This window comes from Streptopelia decaocto (genome assembly GCF_964273445.1).
Source record: "Streptopelia decaocto genome assembly, chromosome: 3".
In the NCBI taxonomy this organism is placed as follows: Eukaryota; Metazoa; Chordata; class Aves; order Columbiformes; family Columbidae; genus Streptopelia; species Streptopelia decaocto.
Genome location: NC_138656.1, coordinates 301,321 through 312,875, shown reverse-complemented (window position 1 = coordinate 312,875; position 11,555 = coordinate 301,321).

The following is an 11,555-nucleotide window of genomic DNA, read 5'->3' as shown; positions in this document are numbered from 1 at the left end:
ACAGTCACCACCTGAGCTACGAGTCAGGCCTTAAAGCTGCTCTTACCAAAGCCTGGGCAGTCCCCACCGCTGGGGCCACATCTGGCCTGTCCAGCTGTGCCCAGAGCAGCTGCCCAGCCCCAGGACGGCCCCTCGCAGCCGCTGCAGCTGGAAACGCTCCCTTCCCCACGCACCCCGTGGACCAGACCCCCGTCCTGCACCGCTCCATCACCGCTGTCATCCTCCCGTCACCCACTGCAGGATGGGTGACCAGGCAGGGGACACCCCCGCACTGCTGGGGACACCTGCTGCGGTCAGGCAGGACTTTGTGGCCCCGGGGTGGCTGAGGGCATGGGGTCCCTTGGGCTTTTGCCCTTGACCCTGCGCGAGGGAAAGGGCTTGGGAAGGGGGGGCTGCTGGTGCAGCTGCTGCCCATGAGCAACTGGGCTTTGCCTCCAGAGCCCTCGGCCAGGGGAGATGGGACCCACCTGGGTGAGGAGGGCGGTGGGAGGTGGCCACGGGCTGGCCAATCCGCCAGAGGCTTTAAATGGGGAACGAGGGGCAGCAGGTGAGGGGTGGAGCAGTGGGCTGGCAGGGTGGGGTGTAGGGGCCTCAGGGTTGGGGCAGGAGGACATAAAGGAGATGCCCGTAAGCGGTGGGGGACACTCTTGGGGTGCCTGCAGGAGCGAGGCGCCTGGGACGGTCCTGTGCGGAGCCTGCTGCGTCTGGTGAGTGCCAGCCCTGGTCCCGTGGTTGTTCCTCGTGTGCTCGCCCCGCTGACCAGCAAGGAAACGTCGCTTACCGGTGGGTGCTGCGCTTTCTCACTTGCTCACCACCATTCTTCGGAGTTAAAAAGCAAATATTTGGATTTTCCAGCTAGCAATGAAAGCTTGTGCTGTTATGTTGAAGCTTGGTTATTGGGGGGCGGTTCATAGCTGTAGCGTGCCTGGTGGCTGTGATGCTGATGTCTGCTGTGCGCTTGCGCCGTTCCCCGTGCCCCAAGTTTGCCTAAAATCCTGTCTGGTGAAGCAGTGCCGTTTCACCACAACAACTGAGAGGAGCGTGTTGGCACACGGGATAAAAAGCTGTCTTATTTAAGTTTATAGTCGCTCCTATACCTTCTGGGCTTTAGTTCTGCCAGTGTCTTGGTGTGGGGAGGGGGCGGCCGGACGAGGGAGGGTCCGCAGGGCGGGGGCAGGTGGAAATGCAGGGCAGCAGGTCTGCCTCGAGCTGCCTGCTGAAACTGGGGTGACGTTCGCTTTGGGCTGAGAGACAAGACGTAGAAGCTCAGCGAACATCTGAACGGTACATCTCCAGTGGTAACGCTGTCCCACCCTCAGAGCGCTGCTGAGATGGGCTGCTTTCACTGAGCTCTCAGGTCACGGCCGTGTTTCCACCTCCTTCTCTCCTTCTCCCTCCAGTTCCAAGCTTACGTTAGAAAAGGCAAACAGGAGGTTTTTATTCTGTAAAGAGCTAAGCAAAATTTATCTGCTAATGTACCTTTTGTACAGACAAATGCTGACACTGTGCACAAACACAGGGAAGACCGTGTATGTATCTAACTTCTCGGCAGTTTTATTAGCAGTTGCTTTAAGATGTTGTGTGTGCAAAGGCTCTGTGTTTGTGGCGGTGCGGCAGGTTCCAGCGTCTCTGGAGGTCTGTTACACCGAGGCGGTGCGGGAGCGCGCCGTGCGCCAGGCTCGCGGTGACGTGGAGCGCGGTGGGCGCCCGGGCACCGCATCGGCCTTTGCAGGACCTTTCCCGCTCAGTCTCCTTGGCGGGGGGTTCCCGTGGGTCTGTCTCGGTGGGTGTGACGCGGTGGTCCCGCTGGGGTGTGCGGCTGCGGTGGCGGCCCCGGCTCACAGGTCCGAACCCCCAGGAGCGGGAACCTCTTATTCTGGAGAGGCGGATGGGCGCAGGTTTCTGTGTGTTTCCCTTGGGGAACGCGAGGCAGCTGTAAAGCAGAGGTTTGTGCCGGGCACCCCGTGCTCCCCAAGGCCCCCCGGCCAGACCCACCCTCCTGTTACACGCAGCACAAAACTGAAGCTGTTTTTTCCCAACACTTTCAGTACTAATCTTTTGCACACTTCAAAAGCGGGGTGCCCGGCTCAGTAAGGCTCAGTTTTCCAGGTATCTACAGTGTCATTTTTTCTCTCTTATGCTGTTCTGTTGCTGAGATGGGGTTGAACATGGTCTGCCAGCAACTCTGCAGGTGTTGCAGTAGATCTCGGTTCCATGAGCAGGAAATGGCATCTGGCAGGAGTCCTCCCAGGAGAAGCCAGCTGAGCAGTGTCCCACCCGTGGGGGGGAGCGATGGCCAAAGCAGCCCTTTGTAGGAACGTGCGTCCAGCGCTGCGGGCTGGACACGGAGCCGGCTCCTTGTTCCGTGTGAGCGGAGCGGCTGGCTGTGCCTGCTCCATCGGGCACGGCTTCGGGACTTCAGGAGAGAGAACCAGCAGTTCAGCTGCTCCAAATGGAAGCTCGTTTAGATGGGGCTGATGCCACCTCTGCACTTGCTTGAGCTTCAATGGGTGGTGACTCCAGAAGTGGAAAAACTGCCTTCTGTGCGTGATTTAAACTTCATTTTGTGAAGCTCTGTTCCCCCCCAACAAGTAAGAGCAGGTGGTTCTTTGGGGCAGAACATTAAGAACTACAAGTCTTTGAGTTGAAGCCGTACTGAAGCAGCGGCACAGCTGACCTGCGCTGCGGGGGCTGCCGAGGGCGACGGGGCCCCGGTCACAGCGGGGCACGGGGCGTCCCCTCAGGAGGGACGTGGCGAGCTGGAGCTGGCTGGTGACCAGCAGCTGTGTGAGATGCTCCTTCTCATGGACTGCAAATCTGCGATTGATCTTTGTTTGTTAGCAGCACCGATGTTGGCTTTGCCAGCAGGTGCTGCTCTCAGCAGTGCTTGTGGGGGCTGCTGTGGGGGCTGCTGTGCTTTCTGCCCTGGCTTCAGGGAGTTTTGAGACTGGTGAACAGGAGCAAACACGCTGCTCCAGGTGTTGCCAGAGAACAAGGCTGAAAAGAAATGTTAAGGTGCATGTCAGACGGTGGTGCTGAATTAAATTGCAGTGCACATGAAGGAACCGCAGACCTGGTTCTGATTTATCTGTGTTTCCCTCACCCTGCAGAGCTGCGGGATGCGATGTCTATGCTGTGAAGCTGTGTCCCCGCTCCCGCTGGGGTTCATCGTTCCCCGCTCCTCCCGCGTGCCCGCGCAGGAGCTCGTGCAGCCCCGTCCCTCCTGTGGCTGCTCCAGGGTCTTCAGCCCAACCCGGCGGGTGTGACGCGCCAGGGCTGCGGCTGTGAAATGCGCTTCAGCCTCGCAACAGCCAGGGTCTCGGGGAGAGGACAACGCTGAGCAGCGCGTTCGCGTTGCGGAAAGATAATCAGCTCCCCTCTGGCCCCGGAGGATCCGCAGGGACGGAGGATCCGCAGGGAGGGCGGCGGACGGGCTGTGGGAGTCAGGGTGCACTTATTCTGCAATGGCTGTTTTAAGATAGTCTTGTTCACGGAGTCGCTTGTTTAAAAGGGAGCTGACTCTCACTTTAAGTCGGGGTAAATACATTTCACACTCTGGAGCCTGTTGTGTGGCACAGCTTAGACTTTCTGTTGCTGCCTTGAGGGCCCACAATTTAGCAACAGCTGCTGTTGTATCAGGATCCAGAAATCACTGATGTTTGCAAGCACAGTGTGCTCTTTGGTGGGTTTTTTTGACAACACTTTTTTTTAAACTTTCTGACACTTAATTCTGCATGTTATCTTTTCTGAGGTTGCCTCTTTACCTGTTTTTACAAAAATACCTCTTTTTGTGAGGGGTTTATGATATTTTGCTTTCATTCTGCTTCTGGAGATACAATCAGTCGATAAAGTGCTGCTCTCGAGAGAAGATGGTGTGTGGTGCCGAGCGGCACCTTCTCAGTGAGTCTGTCGCACAAAGTTTTGCTTGGAAGGCAAATCAAAGCCGTGGATTAGCAACTGCATAAGAAACAGGAAAACACAAAGGCATAAACGGCAGAGGGTCAGGATAAAGATGCTGTGACTGTTGACAGCTGATAACAGTGATTACATTTCTCCAGGGAAATAGGGGGGGCTAGCAGCAAGGCTGCAGGATTCATACTGACAGTAAGTCTCTCTTTAATAGAAACCGGGAAATGCGAGCCGTTTCGTGGCATGTGAGGCTGGCTGAGGGTGAAACATCTGTGCTGACACAGGGGCAGCTGTGCCCAGAACGTGTGTCTGTTTTCGCCCTTTCCCCCTGTTTTGGGGGAGCCTGGGGTGATGGAATATGTCTCTTGTGAAGAATTCGTACCTAGTAAGAAGCTGATGGACAGAAATGGAGGAGGGAGAGGTTTGAGAAGTTGGTTGGGAAGTGACATAGTGACATCTGGAAAAAATAAAAACCTTTGAGAGTGTCACAGTAATTATGGAATTCAAATTGGAAATGTTCTGTGCATTTTTAATGCTCCTGTGCTGTGAGGAGGAATCTATCTGTTTTAATGTTTAATGCACGTGCAGTAATAGAAGGCTGAGCTGATCTCCATGGGCCCGTTCGTTCCGTCACTGTCCAGAAGGAAATGAATCAAATTCTATATCAGAGCGTGCTTTGGATGTGGATCAGAGGCTGACAGCAGGGAGGGCTCTGTCCCTGCCCTGTCCTGGGAGCTGCTGGCCCTGCGCATGGCGCAGCGACGGGTGACACGGCGCTGGCCCTGGGGACGGCCAGAGACGGGTGACACGGCGCTGGCCCTGGGGACGGCCAGAGACGGGTGACACGGCGCTGGCCGTGTGCATGGCGCAGCGACGGGTGACACGGCGCTGGCCGTGTGCATGGCGCAGCGACGGGTGGCACGGCGCTGGCCCTGTGCATGGCGCAGCGACGGGTGGCACGGCGCTGGCCCTGTGCATGGCGCAGCGACGGGTGGCACGGTGCTGGCCCTGTGCATGGCGCAGCGACGGGTGGCACGGCGCTGGCCCTGGGGACGGCCAGCGACGGGTGACACGGCGCTGGCCCTGTGCATGGTGCAGCGATGGGTGACACGGCGCTGGCCCTGGGGACGGCCAGAGACGGGTGACACGGCGCTGGCCCTGCGCATGGCACAGCGACGGGTGACACGGCGCTGGCCCTGGGGACGCCCAGAGACAGGTCTTGGAGTCAGAGACCCAACTGGCCTGTATCTGCAGTGGCAGGAGGGTTTTGATTGCAGGAAGTTAATTCCAGACACCTATCAGCTATGCCTTAAAAAACTTCTTGTAACACTGCGATCAGGACTGTCTTCTCTCCTGAATATAAAGCAAACACAAAGCTTTAACACTTTTCAGTCAAAGCCTTATAATATAACATAGCCGAAAGCATTTCCACTGCCCAGAGAGGCTGCAGCTCGCCGTCTGGTGTCAGGGCAGCGCGGGGTGGTTGGGTGCTGCGTGATCAGGAGCACAGCGCTGCTCAAATTACCTTCTGGATTGGGTCAGCGTTTAAAATTACTTTATCTTGATGATTTTCTTCTAGTTTCTGGCATTTCCCGTGTGGTACCTTGGAAGTAAGAGGCCCACTTACCATACTCGAAGGGTAATTAGCGAAGGCCGCGAGCAGGGGAGCGGGCTCTGTGTGCAGATGCCCGCAGATGTTGAAGGTGCGCGGCCGGGTCCGCGGGGTCTCGCGCTCTGGCTCCGTTTCCTACCGCGGTTCAGGGAAGGGATTTTCTAAATCTGACCTCTTTCCTGCTTCTCTCCGTTATTCTTTAGCGTGCTCTGATTTGTACTTCCTTTACACTTCTTTTATGCATATTATATGAAAATAGCACACGTACCTATACACAAAACAATATACTTATTTTACATTTATTAACAACAACTTTTAGCAGTGCCATCCGTGTGCTGTTTTTATGCTTCCTAACGCCCGTGGTTTCCTTTGGGGCTCGTGCGGGTTCCGCTCAGGCTGGGTTTACGGTTAAGCCCGCTGAGCGTGTCCGGGTGGTGCCGGCTGCCCAGGCTGGCGCTGCCAGCGCCGGGTGCGTGTCCCCGACCCTCAGCCTGCGCACGGGCTGAGCTGCGCGGCGGCTGCTGCTCCAGTAAGTGCTCCTGTGTGAAAGGTCCCGGCAGCCGGCCAGCCTTGGCGTGACCCCAGCCAGGGCCACCGCACCGAAAGGGGCCCAAACCAACCCCTCAGCACCTCCAGTGTCCTCTCCAGTGCTTTGTTACGGCACTCGTGGGTCGTAACCTTTCATGATTTTGCTTATCCTGATTATTTCCAAAACTTTGTATATTTGTTTTCTAAAATGTTGCCACTAGAAAAACAATCATCTTGCATTTTGTAGAGTCCTACAAGTGTTTTTCTCACCCAAGGTCCCGGCCGGGAGGCCGAGCCCTGTGCCGCCCCGCCACTCGTGCCGCCCCGCCAGCCGTGCCGCCCCGCCAGCCGTGCCGCCCCGCCAGCCGTGCCGCCCCGCCAGCCGTGCCGCCCCGCCAGCCGTGCCGCCCCGCCAGCCGTGCCGCCCCGCCAGCCGTGCCGCCCCGCCAGCCGTGCCGCCCCGCCAGCCGTGCCGCCCCGCCAGCCGTGCCGCCCCGCCAGCCGTGCCGCCCCGCCAGCCGTGCCGCCCCGCCAGCCGTGCCGCCCCGCCAGCCGTGCCGCCCCGCCAGCCGTGCCGCCCCGCCAGCCGTGCCGCCCCGCCAGCCGTGCCGCCCCGCCAGCCGTGCCGCCCCGCCAGCCGTGCCGCCCCGCCAGCCGTGCCGCCCCGCCAGCCGTGCCGCCCCGCCAGCCGTGCCGCCCCGCCAGCCGTGCCGCCCCGCCAGCCGTGCCGCCCCGCCAGCCGTGCCGCCCCGCCAGCCGTGCCGCCCCGCCAGCCGTGCCGCCCCGCCAGCCGTGCCGCCCCGCCAGCCGTGCCGCCCCGCCAGCCGTGCCGCCCCGCCAGCCGTGCCGCCCCGCCAGCCGTGCCGCCCCGCCAGCCGTGCCGCCCCGCCAGCCGTGCCGCCCCGCCAGCCGTGCCGCCCCGCCAGCCGTGCCGCCCCGCCAGCCGTGCCGCCCCGCCAGCCGTGCCGCCCCGCCAGCCGTGCCGCCCCGCCAGCCGTGCCGCCCCGCCAGCCGTGCCGCCCCGCCAGCCGTGCCGCCCCGCCAGCCGTGCCGCCCCGCCAGCCGTGCCGCCCCGCCAGCCGTGCCGCCCCGCCAGCCGTGCCGCCCCGCCAGCCGTGCCGCCCCGCCAGCCGTGCCGCCCCGCCAGCCGTGCCGCCCCGCCAGCCGTGCCGCCCCGCCAGCCGTGCCGCCCCGCCAGCCGTGCCGCCCCGCCAGCCGTGCCGCCCCGCCAGCCGTGCCGCCCCGCCAGCCGTGCCGCCCCGCCAGCCGTGCCGCCCCGCCAGCCGTGCCGCCCCGCCAGCCGTGCCGCCCCGCCAGCCGTGCCGCCCCGCCAGCCGTGCCGCCCCGCCAGCCGTGCCGCCCCGCCAGCCGTGCCGCCCCGCCAGCCGTGCCGCCCCGCCAGCCGTGCCGCCCCGCCAGCCGTGCCGCCCCGCCAGCCGTGCCGCCCCGCCAGCCGTGCCGCCCCGCCAGCCGTGCCGCCCCGCCAGCCGTGCCGCCCCGCCAGCCGTGCCGCCCCGCCAGCCGTGCCGCCCCGCCAGCCGTGCCGCCCCGCCAGCCGTGCCGCCCCGCCAGCCGTGCCGCCCCGCCAGCCGTGCCGCCCCGCCAGCCGTGCCGCCCCGCCAGCCGTGCCGCCCCGCCAGCCGTGCCGCCCCGCCAGCCGTGCCGCCCCGCCAGCCGTGCCGCCCCGCCAGCCGTGCCGCCCCGCCAGCCGTGCCGCCCCGCCAGCCGTGCCGCCCCGCCAGCCGTGCCGCCCCGCCAGCCGTGCCGCCCCGCCAGCCGTGCCGCCCCGCCAGCCGTGCCGCCCCGCCAGCCGTGCCGCCCCGCCAGCCGTGCCGCCCCGCCAGCCGTGCCGCCCCGCCAGCCGTGCCGCCCCGCCAGCCGTGCCGCCCCGCCAGCCGTGCCGCCCCGCCAGCCGTGCCGCCCCGCCAGCCGTGCCGCCCCGCCAGCCGTGCCGCCCCGCCAGCCGTGCCGCCCCGCCAGCCGTGCCGCCCCGCCAGCCGTGCCGCCCCGCCAGCCGTGCCGCCCCGCCAGCCGTGCCGCCCCGCCAGCCGTGCCGCCCCGCCAGCCGTGCCGCCCCGCCAGCCGTGCCGCCCCGCCAGCCGTGCCGCCCCGCCAGCCGTGCCGCCCCGCCAGCCGTGCCGCCCCGCCAGCCGTGCCGCCCCGCCAGCCGTGCCGCCCCGCCAGCCGTGCCGCCCCGCCAGCCGTGCCGCCCCGCCAGCCGTGCCGCCCCGCCAGCCGTGCCGCCCCGCCAGCCGTGCCGCCCCGCCAGCCGTGCCGCCCCGCCAGCCGTGCCGCCCCGCCAGCCGTGCCGCCCCGCCAGCCGTGCCGCCCCGCCAGCCGTGCCGCCCCGCCAGCCGTGCCGCCCCGCCAGCCGTGCCGCCCCGCCAGCCGTGCCGCCCCGCCAGCCGTGCCGCCCCGCCAGCCGTGCCGCCCCGCCAGCCGTGCCGCCCCGCCAGCCGTGCCGCCCCGCCAGCCGTGCCGCCCCGCCAGCCGTGCCGCCCCGCCAGCCGTGCCGCCCCGCCAGCCGTGCCGCCCCGCCAGCCGTGCCGCCCCGCCAGCCGTGCCGCCCCGCCAGCCGTGCCGCCCCGCCAGCCGTGCCGCCCCGCCAGCCGTGCCGCCCCGCCAGCCGTGCCGCCCCGCCAGCCGTGCCGCCCCGCCAGCCGTGCCGCCCCGCCAGCCGTGCCGCCCCGCCAGCCGTGCCGCCCCGCCAGCCGTGCCGCCCCGCCAGCCGTGCCGCCCCGCCAGCCGTGCCGCCCCGCCAGCCGTGCCGCCCCGCCAGCCGTGCCGCCCCGCCAGCCGTGCCGCCCCGCCAGCCGTGCCGCCCCGCCAGCCGTGCCGCCCCGCCAGCCGTGCCGCCCCGCCAGCCGTGCCGCCCCGCCAGCCGTGCCGCCCCGCCAGCCGTGCCGCCCCGCCAGCCGTGCCGCCCCGCCAGCCGTGCCGCCCCGCCAGCCGTGCCGCCCCGCCAGCCGTGCCGCCCCGCCAGCCGTGCCGCCCCGCCAGCCGTGCCGCCCCGCCAGCCGTGCCGCCCCGCCAGCCGTGCCGCCCCGCCAGCCGTGCCGCCCCGCCAGCCGTGCCGCCCCGCCAGCCGTGCCGCCCCGCCAGCCGTGCCGCCCCGCCAGCCGTGCCGCCCCGCCAGCCGTGCCGCCCCGCCAGCCGTGCCGCCCCGCCAGCCGTGCCGCCCCGCCAGCCGTGCCGCCCCGCCAGCCGTGCCGCCCCGCCAGCCGTGCCGCCCCGCCAGCCGTGCCGCCCCGCCAGCCGTGCCGCCCCGCCAGCCGTGCCGCCCCGCCAGCCGTGCCGCCCCGCCAGCCGTGCCGCCCCGCCAGCCGTGCCGCCCCGCCAGCCGTGCCGCCCCGCCAGCCGTGCCGCCCCGCCAGCCGTGCCGCCCCGCCAGCCGTGCCGCCCCGCCAGCCGTGCCGCCCCGCCAGCCGTGCCGCCCCGCCAGCCGTGCCGCCCCGCCAGCCGTGCCGCCCCGCCAGCCGTGCCGCCCCGCCAGCCGTGCCGCCCCGCCAGCCGTGCCGCCCCGCCAGCCGTGCCGCCCCGCCAGCCGTGCCGCGGCCCAAGGCTCACTGTTTGGCAGCCCCGTCGCGGCCCAAGGCTCACTATTTGGCAGCCCCGTAGCCCCCCAAGGCTCACTATTTGGCAGCCCCGTAGCCCCCCAAGGTTCACTATTTGGCAGCCTCATTGCCCCCCAAGGCTCACTATCTGGCAGCCCCATTGCCCCCCAACACTGGGACCCTCCCTGGCAATTGGGGACACTGGGAACCTCCAAAACCAACTGGGGACACTGGAAACCACGCCCCCCCGTGCAACTGGGAACCCCCAAAACCAACTGGGAACACTGGGGACCCTGGAGAACCCCCCAAACCAAACTGGGGATACTGGGACATTGAAATTACTCAGAGAAGTACTTGAAATGGGGAGCACAGCGCCCCGCCACTCGTGCCGCCCCGCCACTCGTGCCGCCCCGCCACTCGTGCCGCCCCGCCACTCGTGCCGCCCCGCCACTCGTGCCGCCCCGCCACTCGTGCCGCCCCGCCACTCGTGCCGCCCCGCCACTCGTGCCGCCCCGCCACTCGTGCCGCCCCGCCACTCGTGCCGCCCCGCCACTCGTGCCGCCCCGCCACTCGTGCCGCCCCGCCACTCGTGCCGCCCCGTTACTCGTGCCGCCCCGTCGTGCCGCCCCGTCTTGCCGCCCCGTCTTGCTGCCCGTTACTGGTGCCGCCCTGTCATGCCGGCCCGCTACTCGTGCCGCCCCCTTACTCGTGCCGCCCCCTTACTCGTGCCGCCCCCTTACTCGTGCCGCCCCCTTACTCGTGCCGCCCCCTTACTCGTGCCGCCCCCTTACTCGTGCCGCCCCCTTACTCGTGCCGCCCCCTTACTCGTGCCGCCCCGTGTTCCCGCCCAGTCGTGCCGCCCCGTTAGTCCTGCCGCCCCGTTACTAGTGCTGCCCCGTTACTCGTGCCTCCCCGTTACTAATGCCGCCCCGTCACTCGTGCCGCCCCGTCACTCGTGCCGCCCCGTCACTCGTGCCGCCCCGTTACAAGTGCCGCCCCGTCGTGCTGCCCCGTCCTGCCGCCCCGCTACTAGTGCCGCTCCGTCTTGCTGCCTCGTCGTGCCGCCCCGTTACTCGTGCCGCCCCGTTACTCGTGCCGCCCCGTTACTCGTGCCGCCCCGTTACTCGTGCCGCCCCGTTACTCGTGCCGCCCAGTTACTAGTGCCGCCTCGTTACTAGTGCCGCCTCGTTACTAGTGCCACTAGTGCTCACTATTTGGCAGCCCCATTGCCCCCCAAGGCTCACTGTTTGCAGCCCCTTTGCCCCCAAGGCTCACTATCTGGCAGCCCCATTGCCCCCCAACACTGGGACCCTCCCTGGCAATTGGGGACACTGGGAACCTCCAAAACCAACTGGGGACACTGGAAACCACCCCCCCCCGTGCAACTGGGAACCCCCAAAACCAACTGGGAACACTGGGGACCCTGGGGAACCCCCCAAACCAAACTGGGGTTACTGGGACATTGAAATTACTCAGAGAAGTACTTGAAATGGGGAGCACAGCGCCCCGTTACTCGTGCCGCCCCGTCAGTCGTGCCGCCCCGTTGTGCCGCCCCGTTACTAGTGCCGCCCCGTTACTAGTGCCGCCTCGTTACTAGTGCCGCTAGTGCTCACTATTTGGCAGCCCCATGGCCCCCCAAGGCTCACTATTCGGCAGCCCCATTGCCCCCGAAGGCTCACTATTTGGCAGCCCCTTAGCCCCCGAAGGCTCAGTATTTGGCAGCCCCATTGCCCCCCAAGGCTCACTATTTGCAGCCCCTTTGCCCCCAAGGCTCACTATCTGGCAGCCCCATTGCCCCCCAAGGCTCACTATTTGCAGCCCCTTTGCCCCCAAGGCTCACTATCTGGCAGCCCCATTGCCCCCCAAGGCTCACTATTTGCAGCCCCTTTGCCCCCAAGGCTCACTATCTGGCAGCCCCATTGCCCCCCAAGGCTCACTGTTTGCAGCCCCTT